The sequence below is a fragment of the Lissotriton vulgaris genome, chromosome 12, assembly GCF_964263255.1.
Source record: "Lissotriton vulgaris chromosome 12, aLisVul1.2, whole genome shotgun sequence".
Classification (NCBI taxonomy): Eukaryota; Metazoa; Chordata; class Amphibia; order Caudata; family Salamandridae; genus Lissotriton; species Lissotriton vulgaris.
In genome coordinates, this window is record NC_141700.1 from 2,580,997 (window position 1) to 2,593,192 (window position 12,196).

Consider the following 12,196-nt stretch of genomic DNA (forward strand, 5'->3'; position numbering starts at 1 on the left):
ATAAACTTGTTTATTTGATAAAAAGAAAAAATAAAAATCATTTGGTAATAACTTCTAACGTGTTTGTGGGTCAAGATGAGATAGGGGACGATATAAAAGAGATATATATACTTAGTTTGGTCACAGTGATACAAACACTAAGATAGGGAATATTTTACTTATATTCCTTACTATTTCAAATTATTATACATACCGCGTACACCAAGGTACCATTTTTGAATTTAAATGTAAATGACAAGGACATTTATTTATCTGTATTCAAAATCAAATCATAAATACAAATTTTGTCATTTACAATGCCAATAGCTCAAACTTTCCAAAGGCGAAACCATTGCATTGTAAATGCTTGTTTTCTGTTTGCATCCTTAATGTAACGCATGTCATCCTAAATCCTTATGGGCCATATTATCAAGAAAGGGTGAAACAATTTCGCCGCTTTTATCGGCAGGAAACTGCCGCTAAGGCAGCGATAATGGGCTTGATAATATGCCCTTGTGAATTCCCATAGAAGCCCATGTTCTGGTGTTAACCTGGGCTTCTATGGTAATTCACAAGGGCATATTATCAAGCCCATTATCACCGCTTTAGCGGCAGTTTCCTGCCGATAAAAGCGGCGAAATTGTTTCGCCCTTTCTTGAAAATATGGCCCTCAGTTTCTCAACTGGTTCTTATGTAAAGCGCTCTGACACCTTCGGGTAAAGATCGCGCTATAGAAAATCGCATAAATAAAATAAATAAATAAATAAAGCACCGGTCACGCGGCCGGCTTGGGGGTCAGCGCCTAGAGGCCCTGGGGTACCAGTGGGCGCTGAGTGGATGTCTGGAGCTGGGGGCGCTCTTCTATCCGCCCCTCCCCCGGGGGGTGCCCGTTACTGGGGGCTCTGGGAGAGCCCTATACAGGCTTTATGGGGCCGTCTGGGGCCCCTCAGTGAAGGGCCACGGCGGCGCCTGCACGCTTCTTCCGGTTTCCGGTCGCGAGCCCTGCGGTTCAAAACACAAGACGTGACGCTGCGTCCGCGCTATTGTACTTCTAATGGCGGAGCGCGGGTCGCGCGACGTCGTGTTGCTATTGGTTACGCTTGCTATTGCACCGCACTGCAGGGCCCCGTGACTCGTCGCTGCTCACGGTCGTTCCTCTCTCGGAGCCGTCACGCTCCTTCGGGTTGGCTGCGCCGCTAGTCCTTCTTCTGTGTCTATGACGGAGCCAGCAACCGGTGACGTGGTGCCGGTGACGTAGGGGCAGGTGAGGTCCGGAGGGGTCTGCAGTGAGGAGGGTGAGGTGAGGCTGGAGGGAGGGGCGTGCAGGGAGATCCGGGTGAGGGCTGGAGGGGCGTGCAGGGAGTGCAATGTGAGGGTGAAGGGAGGGGGGGGGGTGAAGGGACGTGCAGTGAGGGTGATGTCAGGGGGGTGGAGGGGCGTGCAGTGAGGGTGGAGGGGGGGTGATGTCAGGGGGGTGGAGGGGCGTGCAGTGAGGGTGGAGGGGGGGTGATGTCAGGGGGGTGGAGGGGCGTGCAGTGAGGGTGGAGGGGGGGTGATGTCAGGGGGGTGGAGGGGCGTGCAGTGAGGGTGGAGGGGAGGTGATGTCAGGGGGGTGGAGGGGCGTGCAGTGAGGGTGGAGGGGGGGTGATGTCAGGGGGGTGGAGGGGCGTGCAGTGAGGTTGGAGGGGGGGTGATGTCAGGGGGGTGGAGGGGCGTGCAGTGAGGGTGGAGGGGGGGTGATGTCAGGGGGGTGGAGGGGCGTGCAGTGAGGTTGGAGGGGCGTGCAGTGAGGGTGGTGGGGGTGATGTCAGGGGGTGGAGGGACGTGCAGTGAGGGTGGAGGGGGTGATGTCAGGGGGGTGGAGGGGCGTGCAGTGAGGGTGGAGGGGCGTGCAGTGAGGGTGGTGGGGGTGATGTGAGGGGGTGGAGGGACGTGCAGTGAGGGTGGAGGGGTGTGATGTCAGGGGGTGGAGGGGCGTGCAGTGAGGGTGGAGGGGGGTGATGTCAGGGGGTGGAGGGGCGTGCAGTGAGGGTGGAGGGGGGTGCAGTGAGGGTGGAGGGGGTGCAGTGAGATTGGAGGGGGGTGATGTCAGGGGGTGGAGGGACGTGCAGTGAGGGTGGAGGGGGGGTGATGTCAGGGGGGTGGAGGGGCGTGCAGTGAGGTTGGAGGGGTGTGCAGTGAGGGTGGAGGGGTGATGTCAGGGGGTGGAGGGACGTGCAGTGAGGGTGGAGGGGGGGTGATGTCAGGGGGGTGGAGGGGCGTGCAGTGAGGTTGGAGGGGTGTGCAGTGAGGGTGATGGGGGTGATGTCAGGGGGTGGAGGGACGTGCAGTGAGGGTGGAGGGGGGTGGGGGGGCGTGCAGTGAGGGTGGAGGGGCGTGCAGTGAGGGTGGAGGGGTGTGATGGGCGGGGGCATGCAGTGAGGGTGGATGGGGGTGATGTCAGGGGGGTGGAGGGATCTGAAGTTTTATTTATTATTTATTTATTTATGCATTTTTATATAGCGCAGACTTTACCCGAAGGCGTCAGAGCGCTTCACATTAGGAACAGGGGGTGGAGGGGCGTGCAGTGAGGGTGGAGGGGGGTGCAGTGAGGGTGGAGGGGGTGCAGTGAGATTGGAGGGGGGTGATGTCAGGGGGTGGAGGGACGTGCAGTGAGGGTGGAGGGGGGGGGTGATGTCAGGGGGGTGGAGGGGCGTGCAGTGAGGTTGGAGGGGTGTGCAGTGAGGGTGGAGGGGTGATGTCAGGGGGTGGAGGGACGTGCAGTGAGGGTGGAGGGGGGGTGATGTCAGGGGGGTGGAGGGGCGTGCAGTGAGGTTGGAGGGGTGTGCAGTGAGGGTGATGTCAGGGGGTGGAGGGACGTGCAGTGGGGGTGGGGGAGGCGTGCAGTGAGGGTGGAGGGGTGTGCAGTGAGGGTGGAGGGGTGTGATGGGCGGGGGCATGCAGTGAGGGTGGATGGGGGTGATGTCAGGGGGGTGGAGGGATCTGAAGTTTTATTTATTATTTATTTATTTATGCATTTTTATATAGCGCAGACTTTACCCGAAGGCGTCAGAGCGCTTCACATTAGGAACAGAAATGAAACATAATGAGAAACATTACAAAAGAGCAGAGTACAAAAGCATACGTTACTTACATAAGGTAATAGTGACAATTGTGAGCAAACAAAATACATGAGGTAGTAAAAATTGTGAGCAACCAAAAATACATGAGGTAGTAAAGGTAAAAGTGACAATTGTGAGCAAACAAAATACTTGAGGTAGTAAAAATTGTGAGCAACCAAAAATACATGAGGTAGTAAAGGTAATAGTGATAATTGTGAGCAAACAAAATACTAGAAGTAGTAAAAATTGTGAGCAACCAGAAATACATGAGGTAGTCAAAAGTGCACAAGAGGAAAAGTGACAAGTGTGTAGTTATAAGAGAAAACAGAGTATAATTTGAGGTATAATACTGCAATAAGTGCTAGGCACAAGAACAAGCGTTACGTAGGCAAGGTGGCACTTGTGCAAGTATCAAAGGTAAAACATGTGAGAGGTAGCAACCGTGTGTTACAAGGGCAAAGTGGTGTGTGCATGTTACAAAAGGGCACCAAACACAAGTACATGGAGAATACTGCAAAAAGGCAGACACTCCAACCACAGGACAAACACTGGGAAGGCACTTCCATGGTCATGGAAAGTAGAAAATATCAGTAGTGGGAAGTCTTCCTCCAAATAGCAAGAGGACGTGAATTACTTTTGGAGGTGTCTCTGGAGGAGGAGAACTTTGAGGTCCCTTTTGAAGGCCTGGGAGGAGGCGGTGGTCCGGAGCTGAGGCGGAAACGAGTTCCAGATTCTCACTGCGTTGCCTGAAAAGGATTGGGCCATTGTTCTTTCCTTCTTGAAAGTGGGAGGTTCAAGCAGTAGATTCTCCGCATTGCGTGAAGGTCTAGAGCCTCCAGAGAGTTTCGGTTTATTCGCCAGGTAGCGGGGAGAGGAGGAGTGCAAGGCTTTGTGGGTGATACAAGCGGTCTTGTAGATAGCTCTAGCCTCGAAGGGAAGCCAGCGGAGGGTGGATAACATCGGTGTGATGTGATTGCTTCTTTTGGCCCCATAAATGAAACGAGCTGCTGAATGGAAGACAGACTTAAGTGGGGACAGGTGAGATTTGGGGAGGCCAGTAAGAAGAGAATTGCAGTAGTCTAGTCTGGAGAGGACCAGCGATTGCACCAGGGTTATAAGGTCCTGCTGCGGGAAGAAGCAACGGATTCCCCAAAGAAGGCGCAGTTGGTAGCGAGCAGATTTTGCAATAGAATTGATGTGGGGAGTTAGATTGAGTTTTTTGTCTAGAATGACACCAAGGGATTTTGCGCTGTCGACAATGATGGGTTTATTGTTGAGTAGATTCATCTGATCCATCCATGATTGAACCCGGGGAGGAGAGAGTGAGGAGGAGAAGAGGAGGAATTCAGTTTTGGAGGGATTCAGAATCAATTGATGAGATGACATCCAGTTTTGAATGGAGTCGAGAGTGGAGCTTAGGATGGAGAGGTCATGAGTGGAGGCAACCTTGAGGTAGAGTTGAGTGTCATCTGCATAGAGATGATAGTGAATCCCGGATTTGCTTAGGAGGTTTCCCAGTGGTTCTAAGTAGAGATTGAACAATGTGGGTGCAAGTATAGAGCCTTGGGGAACACCTTGACCCACCGCCACAGGAGAAGAAAGACTGTTCGCTATTTTGATCATTTGAGATCTGTCAGAGAGGAAGGATGCAAACCATTTAAGCACAGTGCCCTCCAAGTCCATTCTCTGTTGAAGAATATTGAGGAGGGTGTTGTGATTAACAGTGTAGAAGGCTGCGGAAAGGTCAAGGAGAATTAGCAGACAGGGTGAGTGTGGAGGGATCTGCAGTGAGGGTGGAGGGGGGGGTGTGATGTCGGGGGGGGGGGTGGAGGGGCGTGCAGTGAGGGTGGAGGGGGGTGTGTCAGGGGGGCGGAGGGCGTGCAGTGAGGGTGGAGGGGGTGTGTGATGTCAGGGGGTGGAGGGGCGTGCAGTGAGGATGGAGGGGGGTGATGTCAGGGGGTGGAAGGGCGTGCAGTGAGGGTGGAGGGGGGTGATGTCAGGGGGGTGGAGGGGCGTAGAGTGAGGATGGAGGGGGTGTAATGTCAGGGGGTGGAGGGACGTGCAGTGAGGGGCATGCAGTGAGGGTGGAGGGGGGGTGATGTCAGGGGGTGGACGGGCGTGCAGTGAGGGTGGAGGGGGGTGTGATGTCAGGGGGTGGAGGGGCGTGCAGTGAGGGTGGAGGGGGGTGTGATGTCAGGGGGTGGAGGGGCATGCAGTGAGGGTGGAGGGGGGGTGTGATGTCAGGGGGTGGAGAGGCGTGCATTGAGGGTGGAGGGGGGTGTGATGTCAGGGGGTGGAGGGGCGTGCAGTGAGGGTGGAGGGGGGTGATGTCAGGGGGGTTGAGGGGCGTGCAGTGAGGGTGGAGGGGGTGATGTCAGGGGGTGGAGGGACGTGCAGTGAGGGGCGTGCAGTGAGGGTGGAGGGGGGTGTGATCTCAGGGGCGTGCAGTGAGGGTGGAGGGGGTGATAGGGGGTGGAGGGGCGTGCAGTGAGGGTGGAGGGGGGTGTGATGTCAGGGGGTGGAGGGGCGTGCAGTGAGGGTGGAGGGGGGGTGTGATGCCAGGGGGTGGAGGGGCGTGCAGTGAGGGTGGAGGGGGGGTGTGATGTCAGGGGGTGGAGGGGCGTGCAGTGAGGGTGGAGGGGGGGTGTGATGTCAGGGGGTGGAGGGGCGTGCAGTGAGGGTGGAGGGGGTGTGATGTCAGGGGGGTGGAGGGACGTGCAGTGAGGGCCCGGTGAGGGTGGAGGGTCGAGGAGGCCTGGGTGTCTTCTTGTCTGTCTCTTGCCCGGTGTCAGGCTGGGTTGAATGCACGCGCCATGCCCTGTCCTTTCCTCTGTTTTAAAGGGCTCAGATTATGATGCTGGGGAGACTCTTAGAATTAAATGTGTTGCTGATGAATTGTGTGAAAGACTTTCACTCCAGAAGTGAAGGTCAGAGGGGAGAAGAGGGGTGGAGTAAGTGTGTGAAGTGGGGGGTAGGGGCAGGTGAGAAGTGGAGGGTGGGCATATGAAGTGAGGGGGGAGGGGAGGTTTGTGAAGTGCAGGTGAGAGTTTGAAGGAACAGGGAGGATTTGGGTGCACAAGAAATAGAAACCGTTTAATAATCTAATAAAACATAATATTACAGTGATCTTCTAATCGCTATAGGGTGTACCCGACATGGATAGCGCCTGCAATACCCTGGGTTCTGATCGTGGGTGGGAACTATATGTATCAAAGGGTTTTACCCATTCTGTGTCTATGGGAAAAAGTGTTCATACATATGGTCCTAAGAGGGATCAAGCGAACAGGGTCAGTCAAGGAGGTAAGACGGATAGGTAACATTTGTGCTCACTTTGCCCACCCCGAAACCTGTCCCAGCATGCTTGTTTCTGGTCATAGGGGACCTGGCTTGGCAGTTCGGGCTGGACTGTTCCCATGAGGCACAGGGTCAGACTGATTTGCATATAGCCATGTCTGAACTGGGGTGGCAGAGTGGGCTAAAGAACGGTGATGGATTAAACCCAGATCTGTGACTGGGTGGAGTGTCTGAAAAGTTTCTGCGCTCCGTCCATCATCCCCTTTGGTTTTGCTTTGTTCGCCCTAAGTTGGCAGGGTATGCCCAGATGTGTTTCCCTTGCTTACTTTGCCACTGGATTCAAGCTAGCCTGGCTGATGAGGGGTGTTATCCCGAAACCAATCCCAGGAAGATTGTTTCTGGTTCAGGGAAGACCTGGCTTGGCAGTTCGGGCTGGACTGCTCCCATGAGGCACAGGGTCAAGACGGATTTGCATATGGCTGACTCTGAACTGGGGTGACGAAGTGAGCTAAAGAACGACAATGTATTCAACCCAGATCTGTGACTGAGGGTGACTGTCTGTAAAGTTTCAGCATTCCGACCATCATCTCCTTGTGTTAACATTTGTGCTGTGACCTGAGGCAGCAGAAGAGCTCTGAGAGGAGAGAGCTAGAGCTAATAAATAAGCAGGTGGTGGAGAGACAGGTGACAATTGGTATCAGAGGTGCATAAAGTGAAAGAGCTGTGATGGGTAATAGGGAGAAGTACAAGTTGGGGTTAGTGGTGAAGCAGGTTAAAGTGAGTGAAGTGATCAGGGGAGGTAAGGGACACTGATGAACATTGTAGTAATATCAGGGGACTGGAAAGTCAAACATTGTAATTGCATTTATATAGTGCTTGCTACCCCTGACCACGCATTGAAGTGTTTTTTCGGCAAGTGGCACGCTACTCCGGAACCCATAAAGGATAGTTATTAATTAGTTTGGTGAAATATGGAAGTAATTTGAGTGGTGGATATGTTAGTCAGTTATTTGGATTGAGAAGGCTGGTGGAGTCCTAGAAGAGGGGAAAAGGTTTGCATTTATATAGCACTTGCTACCCCTAATGAGGTGTGGAAGCGCTTTTTCGGCAAGTAGCATGCTACTAGGAAGCCCATAAAGGATTAGTGGTGAATTAGAATAGTGAATTATGAAAGTAATTTGAGTGATGGATAGGTTAGTTATTTGGATTGAGAAGGAAGAGGGAAGGGTCTAGAATGTTTTAATTATTTGGGGGGGAGTTTATAGCAGAAGAAGGGGGATTGGGTGAGTAAAGGGGAGGTGGAGGAGAGTTAGTATAGGGAAATATGATATTTATTTGAGTGGTGGACGCTTTTACCGCCCTGCTGGACTTTTTTTTTCCCTGCTGAATTTCCTGCTGCCTCCTTGTCCTGCTGTCGGGTGCCTTCTGTGGCGAGCTCTGTACCCTCCCTGGGCCACCATTACCATTGCTCTCGCGGACCGTGGGAGCACTACAACCCCCAGAAGGCAGTGCGGCCGCGCGAGAATAGCTGCGAGAGGACCCGCACAACAACATAAAAGCACCTGGGAGCCCCTGTGGGACGTTCTTGCCGCCCTGCGTGACTTTTGTTTTCCCTGCTGGATTTCCCGCTGCCATCTTGTCCTGCTGTCGGGTGTTTTTTGTGGGGAGCTCTGTACCCTCTCTGGGCCACCATTACCATCACCGATGCTCTCGCGAACTGTGGACTGCCGGGGCACTACAACCCCCAGAAGGCAGTGTGGCCACGCAATAATAGACGCAAGAGGACCCGCGCAACAACATAAAAGCACCTGGGAGTCCCCGCGGCGCGGGACGCTCTTACCACCCTGCTGGACTTTTGTTTTCCCTGCTGGATTTCCCGCTACCTCCTTGTCCTGCTGTCGGGTGCCTTTTGTGGTGAGCTCTGTACCCTCCCTGGGCCACTATTACCATTACTGTTGCTCTCACAGACCGCCGGGGCACTACAACCCCCAGAAGGCAGTGTGGACGCGCGAGAATAGCCGCAAGAGGACCCGCGCAACAACATAAAAGCACCTGGGAGCCCCCACGGAACGCAGGCGGGCGGGCCCGTCCTTGCCCGTTTGTGGCTTTCTGAGGCTGGGCTGGGCTTAATCTCTTGGTCATGCCCCTGGAAAACAGCGATTACATCCTCAACAGCCAGTAAGAGTCTAATTACTATCTACCTTCGCCCAGTGAATACTTTTACTTCTTAAGAAGAGACTTGAGACTGTGACTCATTTAGTAAATCTGATCCAGTGAATTGGCAACCAGGGGGCGGAGTGGACTTATATTTTGTATGCATTGGACTTATTTATTTTTCCCTTCCTCTATTTCCACTTCTTATGTTCTGTTACAATTTGTAATATATTAGGAATATGGGGAAAAGGAAACTATCAAGTCCGAAGCAACCTGTAGGTAAAATAGCTATAGATGCCTCATAACAATCTTTACTGAGTTACCTTACAGGGGCCACGGGGGCCATAAACAAGCAGATAATTTCTGTAGAAGAATTCTTAGAGACAGGCTCCTCACGATTAACTACCGCACAAAATCTATCAGATGATCAAGCATCATCGAGGCAACTTGCAGCCCCCAAAAATTCCACGAATGGTTGTATACAAAATATCTCTGACGAGATTTCAATAAGTGACCCCGAATCCCTATCACAACAGCCGCAGAAAAAACACAAGCGCCCATCTCGTGTTGATAGCCTACGTATCGATAAGGCTACGAAAGACCAAAATGACACAGAAGTTACTACTCCCACGCTAACAAAACCCGCTAATCATGGGAAGAAAAGGGCAAAAGTGAGGAAAGGTTCCTGTAGGGGGAAGGAGGACTCTTTTGAGATGGGTCGAATAGTGATATGAAAAGATTAACCACCATAGTGGAAAGATTGGACCTTTATTTCAGAGTGACCTTGGATCAAATGCGGGCGAGATTAACCATTATTGAAGACTTTGTGCCCCTTGAGAAGAAGAAATGTGGCGACTCCACACTAGGTGTTCACGAGCAAAGGGAGGGAAACAAGGGAAATCCCTTGCAGATTAACAACTGTAGAATCCCACAAAAAGCTCACTCGAATGCCAAGGATAAAGAACCTTCCCTAAGGGATACACCCACTCCAATCGTTCGACCAAATCAACCAATAGGAGTCCCCGCCTCCCAGAGGATGTTAAGTAACATCTTACCCACCTTAGCCCCTGATGTTAGGCCCGGGGGCTTAGCAAGTCATCCAAAACACATAGGTCTTACATTCTCTCCATATTCCTTAGAGACTTGTCAACATCCGCCGCCCACTTTTTCAGGCCAAAACTGGGTAAATCCTGGGACAGATCCAGTCCTTGACCTTCCCCCGTGTGCTACACCATATGTTATTGTTTTAGCAAATGCCCCAATTAAAGGTACAACAGAGGTAGAATCTTGGGAATCGCTTAGGAACAAAGCCCTTCATTGGTTGGGTACGAGGACGAGCTCAGAAGGCCAATTGTTTAATGAATTTAAGATGGCGAGAAGGGTGCAGTGGGTGGTTAATACCAGGAAGTCGATGCCGGGAGACTGCATTGTACTTAGTTCAGATCTCCTATGCTGGTCAGGAAAATTCTCTGGGAGGCTGGTAATAATGTTTTGGCACCAGGTATGATAAACATTCTGCCACTTGGTTTTTTCTACCCTCCCTGTAGTAATAATCCAAGTTTACTTAAAACCAGAGTTACTGCCGCAATTTCAGTTGATTATTATGGTGTTCCAACTTCTAACAGATTTAACCTGTTTTCCGGTTTAGAGGGAATAGATTGACTGGCAAATCATAACCATACTGATTCTGGGTTATAGGAACCCTCGATCGAGACGCCAAATAACCAAACAAATAATCCTGCTCTCTCTAACTGCCACACCTATAATAAAGTAAACCGTAGCAAACTGACTCAAATTCCTCCGCCTATAGCGGAGATTTTCGGTCCACCTTTCTTTGTGTCAACTTGCAAAAATCAAAACGGGTTCAGTAGTATAAAGAACTCTGAATTGCATGGTGGACCGATCAATCAAGATCCCGAGCCCCTTGTACCCCCGTTTGACTCGGCTATTAAAATAGTTTTCTGGAACGTAGCAGGTCTGCGTTCCAAACTCACCAATGACATCTGGCTTCGATTTGCGGGACTCTTTCATGTGCTTTGTCTCCAGGAGACATGGGTTACCTTAGCCCTTCATATCGAGGGCTTCAAAACATACTTCTTTAGCGCGATTCCTTCCACCTTTGGAGAGAGCTAAAGGTGGATTGACAATCTTTATTTCTAATTTATTAGTGATTGAGAAAATTGTCTTATTTAAAGCAGAACCAAACTTCCAAATAATAATATTAGATACGGACAAATATGATACATATGACTTGGTAAATTTTTATAATGATCTCGTCCAGACTAATTTAATAGCGACCTTAAAAGAAATCCTGTTTTTATTACAGGATTTAAAAAATAACTCTAATAAAAATGTAATAATTATTTGGGGGGGGGGGGGGGTGATTTTAACCTCACTTTATGCGCGTAGAATGATAATTTCAACTGTGGCTTTCAGGATGAAAATGAAAATACTTTATCTCACTTCCCCCATATAACTAGCGGAGAGCAAATGAATGAAATATTATGTGTTTTGGAACTAGGGGTTGCAAACGAATTAGGGATACCCCCAGTTCCGCTCACAAAAAGTTTTAACGGCAGGGGAGCTTCCAGCATTATAGATTTTATTTCAGTTTTATCCAATGTAGCGTCCCGCATTGTTAATTTTAAAACCCATGACAACTCTACTAGTAATCATTTTGCAAATAGCATCACAGCAACATACTTAACTAATCGACCTAAGTGAAATTCTGTGAGTATATATGGGCAAGGAGCCCTATTGTTGCATAGTTTAAACGGATATTCGCTTAAATGGGCAAAGACCGACCCTACTGAAATCGCAAATTAAATAGTGAAAAACTCGCTCCAGTCAGTTAATGCGTTTAGATCTCAACTCCACTAATGCCGAGATCCTGACGAGTTTTTGCAACATAACATCAGCAGTAAAGGCAGCATTGCATAGGAATTTAAAGAATAGAACGAACAAAAGTAAAGGATGGTTCAATAAAACGTGTTCAAAAGCTGCCCTTCATAAAACGCAAAGGGATAAACAGGACATTGCCCATTTTAGAAGGGAATACAATAAAGCTATAAAACTAAGGAAAGCGGAACTGAAAGATGATTTATGGGCTCAATTGCATAGAAGTTGTGTAACGAAAGATAATATCGCGTTTTGGAAAGTTATTAGGTCACCTTTCCTTTCAGAAGCTAGTAACACTGCGAACATAGATATAGCTATTGATGAATCAACATGGGTCCAGCACTTTCTGGGGATTTTTGGTTTACCATCTCAGGAATCCTCTATTCAATTCCATAATGAGAATTCAAGTCAATCGCCAACTAAATCAGTCTTCCCCATTGCTCTAGAAATAACACACTTGGAGGTAGAACACGCCTTACTAGCCAGTAAAGGTGGAAAGGCGCCTGGTCCTGATGGAGTCCCAGTAGATCTTTTCAAGCATAACTTAAAACTGTGGACCCCCATACTGACCAGAGTCCTTGAGGCATCATGCGCTGTGGGCCTCCTAGATTCCTGGTCGGATTCTATCTTGGTCCTAATCTTTTAAAAGGGGAACCGCCACTGCCCATCTTGCTACCGACCCATATCCCTGTTAAATTCTATCGGGAAAGTAGCGTGTCGTATTATTCTTAACCGCCTTCAGCTTTGGGCAGAAAATAAGTAGAAACTCA

The 12,196-nt window shown here is 50.2% G+C and overlaps 1 protein-coding gene across 4 annotated transcripts in view; it reads left to right on the forward strand.

Moving 5' to 3' along the window:
- Positions 1-993: 993 nt before the first annotated feature.
- The window catches only part of C12H19orf25 (chromosome 12 C19orf25 homolog), a 31,674-nt gene continuing 20,471 nt past the window's right edge, over positions 994-12,196 (forward strand). The window contains exon 1 of one of the 4 annotated variants that reach the window (XM_086946651.1): positions 994-1,243. The gene's annotated coding sequence lies outside the window, so the exon portion shown is untranslated. The other 3 variants (XM_086946650.1, XM_086946653.1, XM_086946652.1) reach the window with 3 other exon arrangements.